The following is an 18,497-nucleotide window of genomic DNA, read 5'->3' as shown; positions in this document are numbered from 1 at the left end:
AGACCTTCTAGCCTGACATAAATAAGGGAAACTGAGGCCCAAAAAGAGCAAGTGACTTACCCCAGGTCACACAGCACATCATTGGACCAACACACTTTCCAAATCACTGTGGGTTTTTTCTTTTTGTTTTGTTTTAGAAATTCTAAAACAAGTTCTAAAATTGACATTTTAGAAAATGTCAATGTTTGATTACAAATCTAACTATAATTCACTAGTTTTTTTAAGAGTTAAAAAAATCAGTAAAAAAGAGCAAGAATAAGAATATTGGGGTGATTCTAATATTAGCTATACTGTTGGCTCTTAATTTGGTTTAGTTCAAGTTCCTGCATCAAAAAAACTGAATTCTGGTCTGCATGGGTTTCCCCAGTCCCCAGTTTGGCTGGTTCTGAGGAGGGAAGGAGAGTCCTGTCTTGGGATGAGGTGAAGGTCTCTGTTGGCAGGATTGGATGGCCAGAGAGGCATGAGAACATGCTGTACGAGTAAGACTGGGCATCAGAGCAGGGAGTCAGCGGCTCTTGGCAGGTGAGGTCTCCATCTGTCCTGCCTTCCCTCTTATTTTTTCTTCCTGTGACTGTGGCATCAGTATCCCAGGGTCTGCCTGTCTGTCTCCTGGGAGGCTGCCAGACGTTGACACTTAATCTCCCCATCCCTGGGGGCCTGTCACTGTGAAGAGAAGTAAGTGGAGTCGAGGGCACGCAGTGGACCTCAGGTCTGCTTCTCAAAGCTCTCTTCAGACATGTGGTGCCCAGCTGAGTGGAAAGACCTGTAAAGAGAGAATCCGTTCTTCTGATGGGGATGCAGATGTGATAGAGGCCTTACTTGTATCTGAGAAGCTGAAGGCAGTTTAATCCCAAATTCTAGTCCAGTCTCTCCTCAGTAGCCACTGGGGTACAGGGTGGGCCGGAAAGGGCAGAGGGAGCAGCCAGCCATTTTGCTGTGCTAATTGGCTGTGTCCTCTGTGAAGTCACCGGTTTGACCTTCTCTTTTCTTTGGTGCCTGTTGAGTTTCTCATGGAACGTCCTGAGTGGCTGCAGACTCCTGATTCCTTGGAGATTGCTGGGCTCCCATTGTGCCTTGAGTGTCCCTCCCTGCTGATAGTCGGCCAGGGTCTGAAGTCAGGGTGAGGGCTCTTCACCCTCTCCCACCTCAGCATGAACTCTTTGCTTCCTTGGCGGGGGGGGGGACTTCTCAGAGTGTGGGACAGGCCTTTGGTCCCCACTTTGTAGGAAGGCTGGAACTGGTGCCTCAGGGCAGGGAAGATAGGCCCACGACAGGGCTAGAGATGTGGCAAACCACTAGCATCCACCCCCACTGTCCAGCTGCTGGTGCATCTCAGGCCAGGCTAAAAATAGAGGGAAACAAAACCAAGGAGGTGACCACTGAGATGAGGAAGGTAATCTAGTCCTTGGGTCACAGAGGGATGTTCTGTGTCTTCACAACTTGTGATTAACCAAGTGGCCTCTGCTCTCCTTTCTGCACCCTACTGGCAACATCTGGCCCTGGAAGATGACCTGCAAGGGAACGCAGCAGGTGGCAGAAAAAACACAGGCCAGGAGCCAAAAGACCAGGGGGAAAATCATAGTGAGGCACATCTCTCTTGGGCCTCCGTCTTCTTCATCTGTAAAGGAAGGGGTTGGATTCCTGCCCATTCTACCACTAACTTGTGAGTTTTGCAAAGCGAGACAAGATGTGTTACCTCATTTGGCTTAAGTCAAAGGAATGACTGTATGAGAGCAGGAAAGGGATTGAAGCTTAAACTTCTAGGTTCAGAACCCCTTCACCCACACTCTGCATCCCACCTCATCTCCTTGCCAGATGGTCACCAGGCCCGGCGCTCATGGGGCAACAGTTTGCTGAATGAATAAATGGAGGCTCCCTTTCTACATGGATGGTCCTAGGACTCTGTTAGTTTGTAACTGACTTCCATAACTAAGTACCACAGACTGGGTGGTACTTACACCCAGTAAGTACAAACAACAGAAACCCATTTTCTCACATTATGGAGGCTGAAAGTCTGAGACCAAAGTTTCATCAGGGTTGCTTTCTAGTGGGGCCTCTCTTCCTGATTTGTAGATGGCTACCTTCCTTTTCCCTGAGTCCTTTTCCCTGAGGTGGGTTCCCAGCTGGCCCCTGGGGGCTCCTGCAGGGGTGGGAGGAGTCCTTTTCCCTGAGGCCTTCCTTCCTGTGTGTGCATGGAGGGAGAGAGATCTCCAGTGTCTCTCTCTCTTCTTATAAGGAAACAAGTCCTATTGGATCAGGGCCTCACTCTCATGATCTCAACCTTAATTACCTCCTCAAAGACCTTACCTCCAAATACAGTCACAGTGGGGTTAGGGCTTCAACATATGAATTTGGTTGGGGGGACACAATTCAGTCTATGTCAGCCACCTTCTCACTATGTCTTCTTTTTAATTATTACATTTTACTTAAATCCAAGTTAGTTAACATATAGGGTAATAATGATTTCAGGAGTAGAATTCAGTGATTCATATAACACCCAGTTCTCATCCCAACAAGTGCCCTCATTAATACCCATCAGCCATTTAGCATATCCCCCCTCCACCCAGCACCTCTCCAGCAGCCCTCAGTTTGTTCTCTGTATTTAAGAGTCTTTTATGGTTTTCCTTCCTCTCTCTTTTTATCTTATCTCACTGTGTCTTCTTATGATCATCCTTCAGTCCTCCTGTGTCTGTCCTACTCTCTTCTTATGAGGACACCAGTCATATTGGATCAGGATCCACCCTAATGACCTTATTTACCTTAATTACCTCTTTAAAGATCCTGTTTCCAAGGGCAGTCACAGTCTAAGGTGTGTTAAGACTTCAACATATGAATTTGGAGGGAACACAATTCAGCTCATAGACCCCTGGGTATCCATTTCTGGGAGTGACTTCCCCGTACAGATGACTTGATATTCCAGGATGACTGTGATGGATGAAGCCAGGGAGAGCTAGCAGGACTTCCATGGCTGGGGAGGGTGATGTTGGAGAACCCAAGAAGGCCAGCCTGTCCAGAGGTGCATGACTTTAAATGTCTCCATGGGTGAAATTCACTGAGTCCAACCCTCACAGCCCTCGGTGTCCTCATCTGTAAAGGAGGAATAATAATGCCTATTTTATCTACATCATCGGCTCAAGGGAAACAATAAATGGGAAGTGCACTGAGTTCCATACATTGGTTACTCTATCTGGTTTGGGAAGAGGTGTGTCTTTTGGTCCAAGGATGGATTTTTGTGGTTGGTCAGACAGACTTCTCTATAGAAAGGAGATCTGTGAGAATAAGCAAAGCCAGTTTTTCCAGTAGAAGAAAGGAGAGTGGGGTCCACTCTGCAATGGGAGCCTATTGCATTGTCTGAAACATCATTCCTTTTATTCCAAGCATTTAGCTCCTCTGTTTGGAGGGATAATACCTTAAGCCATTATCATCTTAGTGTGAATTAGCCTAATCAATTTTTCTCTTCTGTGACAGGAAGGATTTGAGGGGCATGTGAGTCCTGACCATGTGGGAAGAGGGAAGGGCCAGGATGGGCAGGTGGGTTCCCAGCTGGCCCCTGGGGGCTCCTGCAGGGGTGGGAGGAGGCTTGCTAAACTGTCATCTGGGTGGTCTGGGCAGCAATAATTCACTAAAAGCTGCCTGAAGACTAGCTTGATCACTGAGTGACTTTTCTAGTGCTTTCTCTGAGGCAACCTGCAGTCTCATTCATCCATTGATTTAGTCTCTACTCATTCATTCCTCCTTCTCTCCCTATCTTTCTCCTTCCCTCCCTTCCTTCCTTCCTTCCTTCCTTCCTTCCTTCCTCCCCCTTCCCTCTCTCCCTCCCTCCCTCCCTCCCTCCTTCCCTTCTCAGAAAATAGCTGAGCATGGCCATGAGCCCAGCCTTGTGTGGACAAGTCCTGCATTAGGAGCTCATGATCTTATAAAGGAGGCCAAAGGAAAAGCAAATCACAGAACACAAGACTAAGACACTGAATGCCATAGTGACAGGTGCTGGGGGAGAAGGGAAACAGGGGAGGGGCACCACACTCTCCCCTGGGGAGTAGAGATGGGGGAAGGAGAGTGAATTCCCAGAAACAATAGTTGGGTTGGGTCTTGGATAATGAGGGGTTAATCAGTTGAAGGGAAAAGGGCATCTCAGGAGTCTGTAGAGTATGAACAAAAAGAGTGAGGAATGGTTTGGCTTAGGATGTGTTGAGGGGGAATGTCTTGGGACAGACAGGAGGGAGGGGAGAGGCAGGTGGCTCATGAGTCAGCAGCCCTACTTCCTGCCTGGAGCAGGGGAATTGTCAGCCACCCCAGCCCTGACCTTCTTGCTGGGTGGGCCTATTGTTCATAGACAGATGTGGCTTAGGTGCCAGGATCTGTGCAGTGGGGCTCTCTGCAGGGGTGACAGCAGCTAGGAGGAGGCTGCCTCCAGCACTAGGGAGGTCTAGGCAGTGTTAATCCAATGAAAGCTGCTGACTAACAGCCTGGGGAGACTAGATCCCAAATGAAGGAGGCTGCAGAGATGACTCAGTCACCCTGTTCAGCCAGTGTCAGCCAAGGCCTGCTGTGTGCCTGCTGAGGTGTGGGCTGTCTGTAGCAGGGTCACAAGGATGGGAAATGGGGCCACTAAACTCCTGGAGCTTACAGTTTCAGGAAGGAGACAAACTCCAGGGATACTGCTAGACAGAAAGTGATGGGTGGTACAGTACAGTGGGAACAGTGACCCCATGCAGTTCTGGTCCTGAACTTGCTTCCTGGGCAGTAAGTTTAGGCCCCTTTACCTCTGAGGAGGACCAAGGATCTGTTTAGGCCCTGGCCCAGCATCATGGCCCCCACTCTCTTGGCCAGGAGCCAAAGGAATCACCACATGGCCACTGTGTCAGTATTTTGACAAGGCAACTTCACACTGAAATGAACATGCAGCACTACATGCAAGCAGGAAGCGGCTAGTATGGGCAGAAGAGGCCAGGATCTGTAGACCTGGATCTCATCCTGCCTGTCTCACAGTGAGCCTTAGGCAAGCCTCTTTACACCCCAAATGTTTCTCTATAAGAGGAGAGGCCCAGACTGGTTCACTCCCATGTTTCTGGCATCACCATGGGTATCTGAGCCACATGGCTCAGGTTCACCTCCCAACTCTGCCACTTACCACTTGTGTGGCCTTAGGCATGTTACATGACTTCCTTGTGCCTCAGTTTCTTCATCTGCAAAATGGGACCACATGGAGCCTACCTCACAGGTCATGTTAATTGAGTTAATGCACACAACACACTTAGGCTTATATTTGACATAGGTCTGAACTCCATATATGTTAGAAAACAGGGAGAAAAACATGGAGGGGGGGAAATTCTGAAAAAGAATAACAAAACTGGAGCAGTTATACTTTGTTTTCCAACCTTACTATAAGCTGTAGTAAGCAAGACAGCACGGTGCTATCATGAAGACAGACGTGATTCAAAGGAACAGAATTGTCTAGAAATACACCCCTATATTTATGGTCAATTGATATTTGTCAAGAGTGCTGAGACAGTTCAATGGGGGAAAGAACAATCTTTTCAGCAAAGGGTGCTGGGACAAGTGGCCATTCACATGCAAAAGAATAAACCTGGGATCTTACCTTACATTTTACGTAAAAACCATCCAACATGGATTATAGACCTAAATGTCTATATGCCAGACCTAAATGCCAGAACTATAAAAACTCTTAGAAGAAAACACAGGAGTAAACCTTCATGACCTTGGGTTATGCAAAGCATTCTTTTTTTAATTTTTAAAGTTTATTTATTTATTTTGAGAGAAAGAGACCATGAGCAGGGGAAGGACAGAGAGAGAGAGAGTGCGAGAGAGAATCCCAAGCAGGGCTCCACACCGTCAGTGCAGAGCCGGATGCAGGGTTTGAATTCATGAACTGTAAGATCATGACCTCAGCCAAAAACAAGAGTCAGACACTTAGCCAACTGAGCCACCCAGGTGCCCCTAGGCAAAGCATTCTTAGGTACGACACCAAAACAACAAGGAACAAACGAAAACAAAAACTGACAAGTTGAACTTTACCAAAATCAAAAACTTTTGTGCTTCAAAGAACATCATCAAGAAAGTGAAAAGACAGGTTATTGAATGGGAGAAATATTTGCAAATTACATATCTAATAAGGAACTGGTATCTAGGATACATAAAGAGTTCTTACAAATCAATAACAAAAAGACAAATAAGCCCATTAATAAAAGGACAAACGTGTTGAATAGTCATTTCTCCAAAGAAGTAATACAAATGGCCAATAAGCACATGACAAGATGTTCGACATCATTAGTCATCAGGGGAATGCAAATGGAAATTACAATGAGATGTCCCTTGACACCCATGAGGATGGCTTAAATTAAAAAGACAGATAATAGCAAATGTTGGCAAGGATGTGGAGAAATTAGAACCTTCGTACATTGCTGGTGGGAATGTAAAAGGGTGTAGTCACTCTGGAAAACAGTCTGCAAGTTCCTCAAAAAGTTACACTAGGGTTACTATAGGACCTGATGCCTCCATTACTAGGTATATAGCTAAGAAAATTGAAAACACATGTCCACACAAAAAACTTGTACATCAATGTTCACAGCAGCATTGTTCATAGTATCCAAAAACGGAAATAACCGAAATGTTCACCAACTGATGAATAGAGAAACAAGAGACAGTGTGTATCCATCCAATGGAATATTATTTGGCAGTAGAAAGGAATAGAGAACTGACACAGGCTATAACATGGATGAACCTCGAAAGCATTATGCTAAATGGAAGAAACCAGACAAAAAAGGCCTCCTATTGCATAATTCCATTTCTATGAAATTCCCAGCAGAGGCAATCCTTAGAGACAGAAAACACAGTATTGCTTGCCCGATGCTGTGGTGAGAGGGGACTGGGGAGTGACTGCTAGTGGGCTCAGGGTTTCTTTTTGGAGTGATGAAAATGTTCTGCCATTAGAGAGCAGTAATGGCCTGGCCTGGAGGCAGGTGCGACCTAGGTGTGAGGTGGGGGCTCTGGAAAAGCCAAGGAGGGGTGCAGGGATGCTATAGGAGGCAATGCCGTGGACCCTGGTGCTGTGCTCAGGGGAAAGAAGAGACATCTGTATAGCTGGCCCTTCTTCCCAGCCACTCAGCCCTGCTCAGAACCAAAGCTGACCCTATGCTCTCCCAGCCCACTGAAGGAGGGCCAGGGACTGGTGCTTTTCTCTTGGTCCACCTGTCAGCCTCTAGCCCAGTTTCTTCAGTCATGCGAACCAGATGCTGGCTCCTTGCTTTGGCCCCCTCCCCAGGCTCAGGATCCCCATGTCCTCCTCAAGCCTGGTAAGGAGGAAACTATATCCCTCCTGTTCCCTCCTCCTTTGAGGCCACCAGCCATGTGTGGGCTCATTTCATGCTGGCTCAAGCTGTGGCAGGCCACAGAGGGGTCTTGTGCTCCCCGACAGCTGACCGCACACAGGTTCCTATTGGGGTCACCTGCCCAGGAGATGCTTGCCCGCACCACCCTGCTGGCTGCACCCTTCCCTAGGGAGATCACCTAGGCAGCACAGGGCAGGCTGCTGGCCTCCCAGGCTGGGCCACATGTTCCCAGGCCTGGCCCTAACCCCTAGGAGAAGATCAGGTTCTGGTCCCAAATGCCCACTGATGGCATGGAAGGAGATAAGGGGCAGTAAGTGTTGTCCAGACCAGCGTTCTCATCTTACAGGTGAGGACACTAGCGTCCTGAGAAGTTGAAGGACTTGTGTAAAGGTTGCAGAGTGACATTGGGACAAAGATCAGAAAGAAACAACGCAATATGTAATGTACGAGTAGCTACTGCTGTTATTTGGAACTAAAACCAAGCTCTTCCCTGATGAGCCCCAGGTAATCCTGTCTCTTCTCATGCCTGCCCAGCCTCTAGACCCCAGGAGAGTGTCTGGCTGCAGCTCCACTGGCTGTTCTCCTCCTTGGACTGCCGACTGGGTGCTCCTTCTGCATGGCTCAGCCCCTCGCTCCGCTCCAGCCCGGGGTTCTCCCCATCAGGTCTGCCGTGGCCTCCCCTGTTGGGTGTGCGTGCACACACACGTGCACTCCTCCGGCTCCCTCCCTTCAACTGCTTTATTTGGCCTGCAGCATTTATCACCCTGGAGAATGAAGTTGCCCCTTAGCTTTTTTGTCTGCCTGCACCTGGAACATGAGGTCCAGGTGGGGCAGGGCTGGGGATAGGATGCCACGTTGGTCCAGGGACTGGCCCAGGATAGCTTCTCCTGGGGAAGCTGATGGGTGAATGGCCCCGACTCAGCACTTAGCAGTTTTGCAAGTACCTGCACAGAGAGACCGTACAGCACACTGCTGAGATTCTAGGGCTCAGAGTCAGTCCTGGGTGTGAGTTCCAGCACCCCCGTCCTTGCTCTGTGACCTTGGGCAAGTAAAATATCATCTCAGGTTGCTCATGTGTAGAAAGGCACAGTAATAATACCTGCCTGATGGGACAGCCGTGAGGGTTAAATAAGATGGCACATGAGAAACTTCTAGCAAACTGCCTGCCGCATAGAAAATGTTCAACAATTACTCACAGGAGACGGATAGTATGGCTAGTGAGTGAAGTCTGTGGTGCTGGCCAACTGTATCATATGCTGCTGCCATCTCAAATTCTGTTCCGAATGTGCTGAGGTATGAATGAATGAATTATTAAGCATTTTCTGTCTGAGGGAGGAGACAAGGCTGTTTCTGTTCTTGTTATGTGTTATTAGATGAAGATCATTGTACGGCCACATCATTTTCTTTGCTTGCACCTGTAAGACATTAGAAGAGAATCCACAAGAGATCCTTCTCCCCATTTTATGGATGAAGTGACCCAAGGCTCGGGATGTTGATGTGATTCTGGGTATCTCTGGGCTGGTCAGTGGAATGACAGAAAAGCCCTGCACGGATGATTCCTGGTGTGGCTGCCCTCTGCCCTGCTAAGGACTGGGTGGCATAAGATGGGTGCTCTCAGTTCCAACAGGCTCCTAGAAGGAGCTCATGCTGCTTCCCGGCTTGGAGCCCCAGAAAGTAAGGCATCTCCAACTTGGCAGGTCACCTAAGCCCAAATAGACACCGCTTCCCACGCCTACCCCCAGCCAGGGTGAAGCTGGTGAATGTTATGAGCAGAGCCAGCTCTCTCACCCCTGTCCATATGGCTAAGGTGTTGTCCCATCTCCAATGGCCTCTTTCGTGGCATTGCTGCCAAGGAAGAGGAAGGCAGGCCAGAGCTGGGTCACCCTTCTCCCTGCAGGTTATGGAACAGTTATAGAGAGTCTGCATGGCTGCCCCCTTAGAACAGGGACTGGGGAATTATCATTCATTTCCTTACTTTACAGATGTGGGTCTGGGGTCGGGCAAAGAGGGCAAGAAGTCCCAGGCTCTCACGCTAGTCAACTGCAGAGGCAGCCGTGGGACCCAGGCTTCCTGACTCTCAGTCACCACTCTTCCTGCACTCCCTGCTGTCCCAGCCCAGAATGGGGACACTGTCAGGGAGCGAGCAGCCCGAATGTGAGGCTTACACAGCAGAACTCTGGCCTGGGTGCAGAAGAATGCCCCGGCCTTTGCCACCCTCTCTTGCGCCTGACTTTGGGGGGCCTCCCGGCGAGGTTGGGCTGCCCAGGACATTGGTGAGTGGACCTTAGCCTTGCATCACCTGGCACAGTGCAGACTCCACTCAATGCCACCGTCTCTTTCTATTTTTAGCTTACTTCCCTGGGCGGCCCCAGGAAATAGCACACATGACGTTGTCTGGCTTCCGAGGCAGGAGACGGGCCTGGATATAGAAGAGGACTAGAAGGAGCAGAGGCTGCCCTCTTGGGAGATGCTGAACCTCTCCCATGAAGGACAGCAGCCTTGGGGTGGATAGGTGGAGATGGTCTGGGAGGAAACAGCCCAAGTCCTATAGGGTGACCACTAATCCGGAAAGATCTCTGAGTAGCAGACTAGATCCTATATGGCCTGCAGTCTCAATGTAGCATTAGGGCCTAAGAGCTCATCTCGTCTTATCCACTCATTTCGGTAAGAAGGAAACACAGGGGCCACGAATGTTCCCAAGGTCACACAGCAGCCTGGACATGGTGGAAGCAGAACAACCTTGAGGCCAGGGTCAAGTCCATCAGTGAGTCATCACGTGGATTCCTCAGTCCATTTCTCACTTGTCAACAGCAGCGTTCACAGCTAGAGCCTAAGTACGAAACTCGCACACCACCAAGGCAGCAATTGCATCTTCGGTAGGAACCGACAGAGCCATGGGATGGGGGCGGGGCAGGGACTAGGGTGGGTCTACCGTACCTAGCACAGCACCTGGCATGCAGTGGGAACTCAGTTATGTCTGTCGAATGCTTAAATACAGATGGGAGGCATCTGGGTTGCTGCTTGTGAGAGTCTGAAAGGGAAAAGCTGGGGCAAGTGAATGAATAGGGGATGAATATGAGAGAACAAACCACTGGGGTACATGATCCCCAAGAGCCGCCTCAATTCATTTCATTCAATTCAATTCAGTTCACACACCACAGATCCACTGTGGGCTAGAAAGGGGATACTGGAGTGTTTCAGCCACACGCTGCCCCTGAGGCTTATGACAAAGGCACAGGCATGTCCTCCTGCCTAGTGTGCATGGGATTTCCTGGGGTCACTGGGCTGGTGGGGAAGGGGAGAGTCATGTTTCTATGTTTATCACATGACTCAAAGCCGCTGGCAAAGTGGGGGTGACTTTACTTTGGATCAGTGGGCCCCTCCCAGAATTGGAAGGTACTTTTACAGCCATGAATGATTTCCCTCATTTACAGAGCTGATTTCCCCCATTCTACTGCCTCCACCTGTGTGCACAGGGGCTACCTTGGATCCCGGCAATGCCCTTTTACCAGGATGCAGGCAGAGCAGTGTTTTGGGGAGCCTGTTGTCAGAAGTCTTCATTCTAATTTGGGGAACAGCAGAGTGGCCTCTCCCATTGTGGACATGCCAGTGGTTCCACTTCCAAGCTGAAAAGCACAAGGCAGTGCTAGCCATGGACCTGCTTGCCTGGTTGGAAAGAACACATGCTGGTCAGAGCAAAGAGTCAAATCACTCAGGTCTGGGGACCTGGGCTGGGCCAGAGTGAGGCTCAGAGACAAGAGGGAGGGAGGGAGGGCGGGGAGGAGGCCCGCCGAGCTGCTCCAGCTCCAGGTCCTGGATGTCCCAGTGGAGGCTCAGGGCGATCCCGAGCCTGGAGGTAGGGAGGCTTTCCTTATACCTGCCCTGGGCACTTAGAATATAAATGTATGAACTTTCTAGAGCTCAAGGATTTTATTAGCAGACTGTCTGATTGGTTCATTCTTTCATGAGACAGACACCGAATGCCTACCAAGTGGCCGATAATGTACCATGCATCGGGTATGCAAAGATAAACTGGAACCCCAAAACTTGGTCTCTGGCTTTCTGGGAGCTTATGATAGGGAACAAGACGCATTTCTCCAATATGCAGGTTTTCAGGACGTTTCAATATATATTTTTATTTTATTTTATTTTATTATTATTTTTTTTTAATTTATTTTTGAGACAGAGACAGAGCATGAATGGGGGAGGGTCAGAGAGAGAGGGAGACACAGAATCTGAAACAGGCTCCAGGCTCTGAGTGGTCAGCACAGAGCCCGACGCGGGGCTCGAACTCACGGACCGCGATATCGTGACCTGAGCCAAAGTCCGATGCTTAACCGACTGAGCCACCCAGGCGCCCCTCAATATATATTTTTAAATGTCTATTTATTTATTTTGAGAGAGAGAGAGAGCGCAAGCATGAACGAGGGAGGGGCAGAGATAGAGAGGAAGAGAGAATCCTAAGCAGGCCCTGCACTGTCAAGCACAGAGGCCAATGTGGGGCTTGATCCCATAAACTATGAGATCATGATTTGAGCTGAAATCAAGAGCCGGATGCTCAGCAGAGCCACCCAGGCATCCCAAGGTGTTTGAATATTTTTAATCAAGTTTTTTGCAAGGTCTCAGAGAAGTAGCCTGGGCCTCACTGTGCTGATGGGGAAATGGGGCAGGGTGGTGTGGGGGCAGTTGTCACCCATGCTCTGCTCTTCTGAGCCCCGGGATGTCAAAGGATGCTTAGGCCACCTGTCAACCAAGGCACATCCAGGGGGACTGCTAGATGACACCCAGTGATTCCACATCCCTTCCCTGAAGCTGTCTGGTGCTTTCCCCGCTATTTCCCCTGGGCCCTGGCAAAGAAATGCCATTTCATGCCTTCCTTCCCAGATGTATGCCCCGAGCCTTCCACCATTGCTCAGCTGATGTCAGGGACACTGGAGAGAAGGGCTAAAAATAGTTCTCATTTGATGCGCAGCTCTCGGGGTGAGCTGGCAGCTAGCCCCTCCACCTTTTCTTTACACAAAAGGCATTTCAGTTGGAGTGTATCTATGGGGGTTGTCAGTGGTGGGGTGGGGTGGGGGGGACAGAGGCTTCCAGGGCCAGCGAGGAAGTGGAAGGTTCTAGAATCTGTGCTCATACTCAGAGAGAGCCCATGGTCCATAGTTGGGGCTGCGTGGGCACACACATTCCCCTGTGCCAGACTTGAGGGCCCCTCAAGGCACCTGGAACTGGCATCTCAAGCAGTTTTGAGGGAGGCTGCAGGTAGACTTGTGCATGGACACATGTGTATGCTCTTGTGGGTGTTGGGTGCACTGTGCTGTGCCTGTGATAAAGTGCTAGGGCCGAGAGGACCCCTGGCTGGTGTAGCTGTGATCCTCCACGAGCCGGAAGTGTCTGACATCTGACAGCCCCAACAGATGTGCTTCTGTCTTCCTCAACTGTCCAAAGAGGGGCAGAAAACCTGTTTCATTGCAGCGTTGTCCTGCCACTCAGGTGGCTGAGTTTTCTCTTGTGTACAACCCAAATCTTTCCTGCTTTTTCTTTGAGCTCCTGGCCCCATTCCGGCCATCTACCTTGGGGAGTGTGCATTTCATGTGTTTGAAGCTAGGGTTGTAGGCATCTCCTGGCCAGATGAGACCAGTTTTCCATTAAAGCAGGGGCTACATCCACCTTAGCTCCTCTGCTGGATGTTCACCATGGTGGGCCGGGGCCACTGGGTGTACAGATGCCTGTCCTGGGGGTTCAAATCTAGCTGGGAAGCATCTCTGTACGTACGTGACTTTGCCACAGTGTGAGCTTCAGACAGAGCTATGGTAGTGGAGGCGAGGGGCCTCCAGGTGGAAAACAGAGCCAAACAAACAGAGGCTTAAATTTGGCTTTCTAATTTGGGCATACTGTTTCATCCTTCTAAGCCTCAATCTCCTGATCTGTGAAATGGGGCTAATAGGTTATCTAATAATTAGGTTGTTGAAAGGAGTACATGAGATGGGGATGGAGGGGAAATGAGAGAAAGATAACGAACAGGAAGATATAGCATACCGGGTTAGAAGCAGCCTGTCTGGACTCCAGCTACCCGGTGTGGATCCCAGTAGCTATGCGCTGGGCTTTCTCTTGCTTCAGTTTCTTCACTGTAGACAATGTTAAAGTTTTTGTGTCAGATGACTTAATACGTGTAAAGTGCTTACATTGTGCCCGGCATGCAGGGGAAAGCCAATAAATGGGAGGTATTACTTTACTGGGGACTCGGTATAATGGGAGGATGCAGAGGAAAGTCATTTGACCTTGACATGGAGTAAGGCACGTGGCTACAGGGCCCTCCTGCTCCGACCTGTGGACTGTGGACTCTGTGGGAAGGAACAGAGGGCCACACCTTGCTGACTCTCCAGGTGGTGGGGAACAGCATAAAGACATACAGACAGGCACATACCATGGGGGTCTGGGGGTGGAGACCCATTTGGTGCAGCCAGGGGGCAGGGAGCAGGTGTGGGAGAGAGATGGGGGAGGCAGGAGACTGAGTCCCTGGATACAGAGCCAATGGAGACCCACCCAAGTGACTAAACCTAGGTCAGCTTTGATTTCCTCATCTGTGAAATGGGAATGGTGATAGTGATAACCAGACAGAGGCTTGCAGATTGTTCCCTAATCATGTCTGCTGATGTCCTTCAGATAGGTAAATGATCTGGGAGAACTGGAAGGACTTTTGCTCTGTCCCACTGCCTGCTCTCTGCTCCAGGACCCCAGGGAACAGCCACAGGGTTTCCTGCTGGGCATGGAATCAAATGCATGCAGATAGCAGCACTGCTTCTATGCCATAGCAGCCTCAGAACTCCCCAGTCAGTACTTTCCTGAATGGACCTGGTGACCCAGCTCAGCAATTCTCAGCAGGGGACAAGCCCCAGACAGGTGAGGTTTCCACACAAGCCCCCTGAAGGCTCCCCCACCCCTCCTTTGGCACATCCTCTCCTACGGCCACTGCATGGCCATAAGCCCTAGATCCTTCCTGTCCCGGCATGTGGTCAGAAATGGAAAGGACACCTGGGAGGCATTGCTGCCACCTCCAGAAGGATGGACCAGACGAGAATGCAGATCTTACAGTCTGCACTTACAGTCCCAGCAGCTCTTAACACCTCGGCTGCTACCATGACAAGTCAGGATTCCCAAATCAACCAGGTAGAGGTGGAGGGAAAGTGGAATATGTGTGAACAGGGCTTAGAGGGGTACTTCGTGAGTTCAGATAGCAGTGAGCCCTTGGGGGCTTTGGTGGCAGCTAGCCCAGCTTTGTCCTTGATATTGGGGGCAGTATGTCATCGGATTTGCAAACCCCCTTACCCTCTTACTTCTCATCTGACTAGTATTACAGTGTCCCTGTTCTCTGGTCTGGTTCACAGCTACTGAAGAGAGCTTAGGGCTTTGATGTGGGTTTGGATTTGCCTCTGTCCTCTGTGTCTGCTCGCCCATTCGTTAGGAGGCCGTGATGACAGTTAGTGGCCAGGAGCAGGAAGGACTGGCGGGGGGGCATGAAAGGAAGCACAGGTGGGAGACCACCCCCTCTGTGATCCAGGGTTGGCCCTGACACAGGGATGCCGTCATGTGCCTACAGGTGTCTGTACAGCTGGGGCTTAGACGTGTGAGCCATGTACATTATATGTGGTTTGTACATGTGTATCTCTGTGCTGTGCAGGGCACGGTGCATCTATGTAGTGTGGCTGTGTGGGTATATGAATTTCATGTGTAGTTAGCATGTACACACCAGGGAAGTTTCTGTGCAAAGTGTGAGTACATTGTGGTACAGTGTGCATGCGTGTCTATGTGTGGTGCTGGTGTGGAGTGGGTTCTTGGGGGTGGTGTGTGTATGAAAGCAGTTGCTTATGTGTGTGTGAGAGAGAGCACGTGTGTCACACGCACCCAGGATAAGAGTAAAGGTGCCTCATGGTGGTCCTGGAAGGCATGGTTACTTGTATCTAAATGCAACAAAAATATAAAGACATATTTTTTAAGAATAGCGAAGAGCTGTCCAGGTGAATGACTCTACTGTTATTAGTTTTAGAGAAGAAGTATATCTTGAGTTCGAGGGCAGCTTTCTGAGTCTTTCTGGAAAGAGCTGGAACACTTCTTGGTCACGGAGGGGACAGCTGTAGCCACCACACAGGCCTGGTTGCTGGTGGCCGAGGTGGCCGTGGCTCTGGGGGGTCACAGCCCTGGACGGGTTTTGGGGGGCTGAGTGCTGCTGTGGCATTAGCCCAGAGTCGCCTCTGGGCTTCAGGGCCCTTCTGGGTGAGCCCAGACCCTGTCGGTTGGGGTGGTCTTCAGCCTACTGGCCTCTCCAGCCTCCTCACCTCAGGGAGCACAGGAGCAACCAGGTAGCATGGCCACACAGATGGTGGGCTCTGAGGGCCAGAGGTGGGGACTCAGGCCCAGCCCTGCTCTCTCATTCAGTCAGCAGATGTTCTCCTCCCGTGTACTAGGTGCTGTGCCGGGGGGCTGAGGACACAATTTTATTGCAAAGCTGGGCTCTCTCCTGGGCTTAGGGTCCCACAGGAATGACAGGTCTTTCTGCTTTTAATTAATTAATTAATTAATTTTTTAAAAATTTATTTATTTATTTTTAATTTCTTTTAATGTTTATTTATTTTTGAGAGAGACAGAGAGAGAGTATGAGAGGCAGAGAGGCAGAGAGAGGAGACACAGAGCCCGAAGCATGCTCCAGGCTCTGAGCTGTCAGGACAGAGCCCGATGCGGGGCTCAAACTCACAGACTGTGAGATCATGACCTGAGCTGAAGTCGGACGCTTAACAGACTGAGCCACCAAGGTGCCCCTAATTAATTAATTTTTAAATGTACATCCAAGTTAGCATATAGTGCAATAATGATTTCAAGAGTAGATTCCATTGATTCATCCCCTAGTGACAGGTCTTAACTACCACTCCCACACATACCCAGCAGCTGCATGGTCACTGTACAAAGAAAGGTTCACAGGCTCTGAGGGCACACACAGGGGCAGCAGACCCTGGCTGGTGACACCAGCAAGTTCCATACTCAGCTTCCCCATCTCCAGAGGCGGGTAATAATGCCTGCCTCACGTAGTTGGGGAGGGGGTGTGGTTAAATGGGATGATGCAGGTAGCATCTCAGGCCTGAGGCACGTTGAGTGAGTGGCTATTACAGTTCCTCTGACTTTTTGTGTTGTTGTTATACTATCCTCTGTTGCTGCCTCCATGTACCAACCCTGCAGACAATTCTGCAGTTTGGGACTTACAGAGCAATTAACAGCCTTTTGCAGTGAAGGGCTGAGGCTATGTTTGGGGGAGCAAGGGTGAGTGGAGGGGTGTTTAGGGAGAGGAGTGAGGTAAGAAGGGCCAGAAAGGCAGGATACTGTCCAGCTGGTGGGGGGAGGCTTTAGGCAGGGAGGGCAGACACAGGAGAGGGTAGAAAGAGAACAGGGCCTGGAGAGAGGGGCCCCTGGTATCATGAAGGCAAAGAGGAATGGCCCCCTCCTTGGGCTCTTCCCCATTGAGGTCTGCCTCCCTGCTGGAGCCACTGAGCCTTTACCATGCCCCCCTCCCCTTGGTGTCTGAGGAGCCTGGTCTGGTGGCCTAGCCCTGTGGCCTCCTGGCAGCTTGGCAGCCAGGCCCAGGGCTGTGTCCTCGCACGACCTCAGCCTTGGCATGTCATTTGTACTGAGCCAATTGTATGCTGGTGCGGGGCCCAGGAGGACAGCCCATGTGCTGGCTGAAGGGAAGAAGCTGCCCTTCCCGTGGCTTGGTTGGAGAGGATCAGGGAGCCTGGCCCCCCCCCCCCCCCAGCTAGGGAAAGTGGGGATTTGCTGGCTGGGGATAGGTTCATCAGCTCATGGCTGGGGAAAATATTATGGTCTCTGTGTATAAGTCTTGTACGTTCGGGGTACAAGCAGTGTTACTGCTGTCAACCAAGATGCTCTCCTTGAGGTGGCACACCAGTGGCCGCTTAGCCCCTGGGAGCCCCATGGGGAGGGCAGGAGCTGTGTTATGTGCTTTTGTTTCAGCTCTGCCACCAGACCGCGTCTGCAGATGCCTGTGAGGCAAGATGGTCGAAACTCACCGCCACTCTCCAACCCTGCCCGGTAGAACCTGGCCAGCTCTCCCCACCTGGCCTCCCCCTACACCTGTGTGTTGTAGGTGAAATGCAGGGTCTGCTGTAGCCTCCACCTGGCATATGCCCAGCAGATTTCTAGTGGCTTCCTGGGGTCACAGCCCTTCCCTGACTCGCATATGAGCCTTGAAGGAAGAGCCTTATCACAGTGACACCAGCTGGCCCTGAGCCTGGAGACTTGCAAACAGAGGAGAAAGGCAGGCCTAGGGGTTTAGTACGTGCAGTTGGAGCCCTGTCCATGTGTCCACAAGACCCGTTTGTACTTCCTGCTTCAGTATGCCACCCTCGTCTTATAAGGGTCTTTCTTTACCTTCCTAAGGGAAGTTTCAGGGACCAAGGCCAGATGGAGGCCCGAGGCACCATCTGAGGTGACCATCACTCCCTGGGTGGAATGTAAGATCCCACAGAATTGGGTTCCTGAAGAAGCCAGGTGCTAGGTGAGTTGTGAGAGCTGGGCGTGCTAACACCGCCCTGCCTGGGTCCACTACCTAAGTAGATGGTAAGGCCCCTGGCCTCCCCCCAGCAGCTCCCTCAGCAGCTCATTTGTCCCCAGGGCATCTGGGGGAGGCCTGTGGGGCAAGCTCTGCCTTAAATCCTTATAGCTCCTACACACTTAGCCCCTACCCAGGCTCAGGGCAGCCCCTGGGGGGTGAGTCCATGCCCCCTCACCCCCGGCCATTTCTCCTCCTACCCAGGGGTCCATCAGCAGAGTCTTGTCCTCAGTGGCCAGGTGCTCAGGGCCAAGCCCAGGGAAGGTGAGGCAGGAAGCCTTCTTGTATCTCCTTTGCTTGAGTTCTTCCTACCCTCCTTCTCGTGAGTAGGCAATTCTGAGAGTTCTGCACGTACTCTGGAGACAAGTTCTCCCTCGTCTTCATCAGATATGTGACTTGCAAATATTTTCTCCCATTCCATAGCTTGTGTTTTTATTCTCCTTATGTCATTCACAGAGCAAACACTTTTAATTTTGGTGAAATCCAATGCATCGATTGTTTTCTTTTATGGATCATGTTTTTGCTGCCCTCTG

The 18,497-nt window shown here is 50.6% G+C and overlaps 1 protein-coding gene across 1 annotated transcript in view; it reads left to right on the top strand.

Moving 5' to 3' along the window:
• The first annotated feature begins 490 nt into the window (after positions 1 to 490).
• LOC122218373 (XK-related protein 6) overlaps positions 491 to 18,497 on the top strand; it is a 51,325-nt gene continuing 33,318 nt past the window's right edge. Inside the window, exons 1-2 of the mRNA XM_042936672.1 lie at positions 491 to 522; positions 1,507 to 1,663. The gene's annotated coding sequence lies outside the window, so the exon portion shown is untranslated. The remainder of the gene's footprint in view (positions 523 to 1,506; positions 1,664 to 18,497) is intronic.

Source organism: Panthera leo, chromosome B1 (assembly GCF_018350215.1).
Source record: "Panthera leo isolate Ple1 chromosome B1, P.leo_Ple1_pat1.1, whole genome shotgun sequence".
In the NCBI taxonomy this organism is placed as follows: domain Eukaryota; kingdom Metazoa; phylum Chordata; class Mammalia; order Carnivora; family Felidae; genus Panthera; species Panthera leo.
This window is presented reverse-complemented; position numbering and strand designations above follow the sequence as displayed.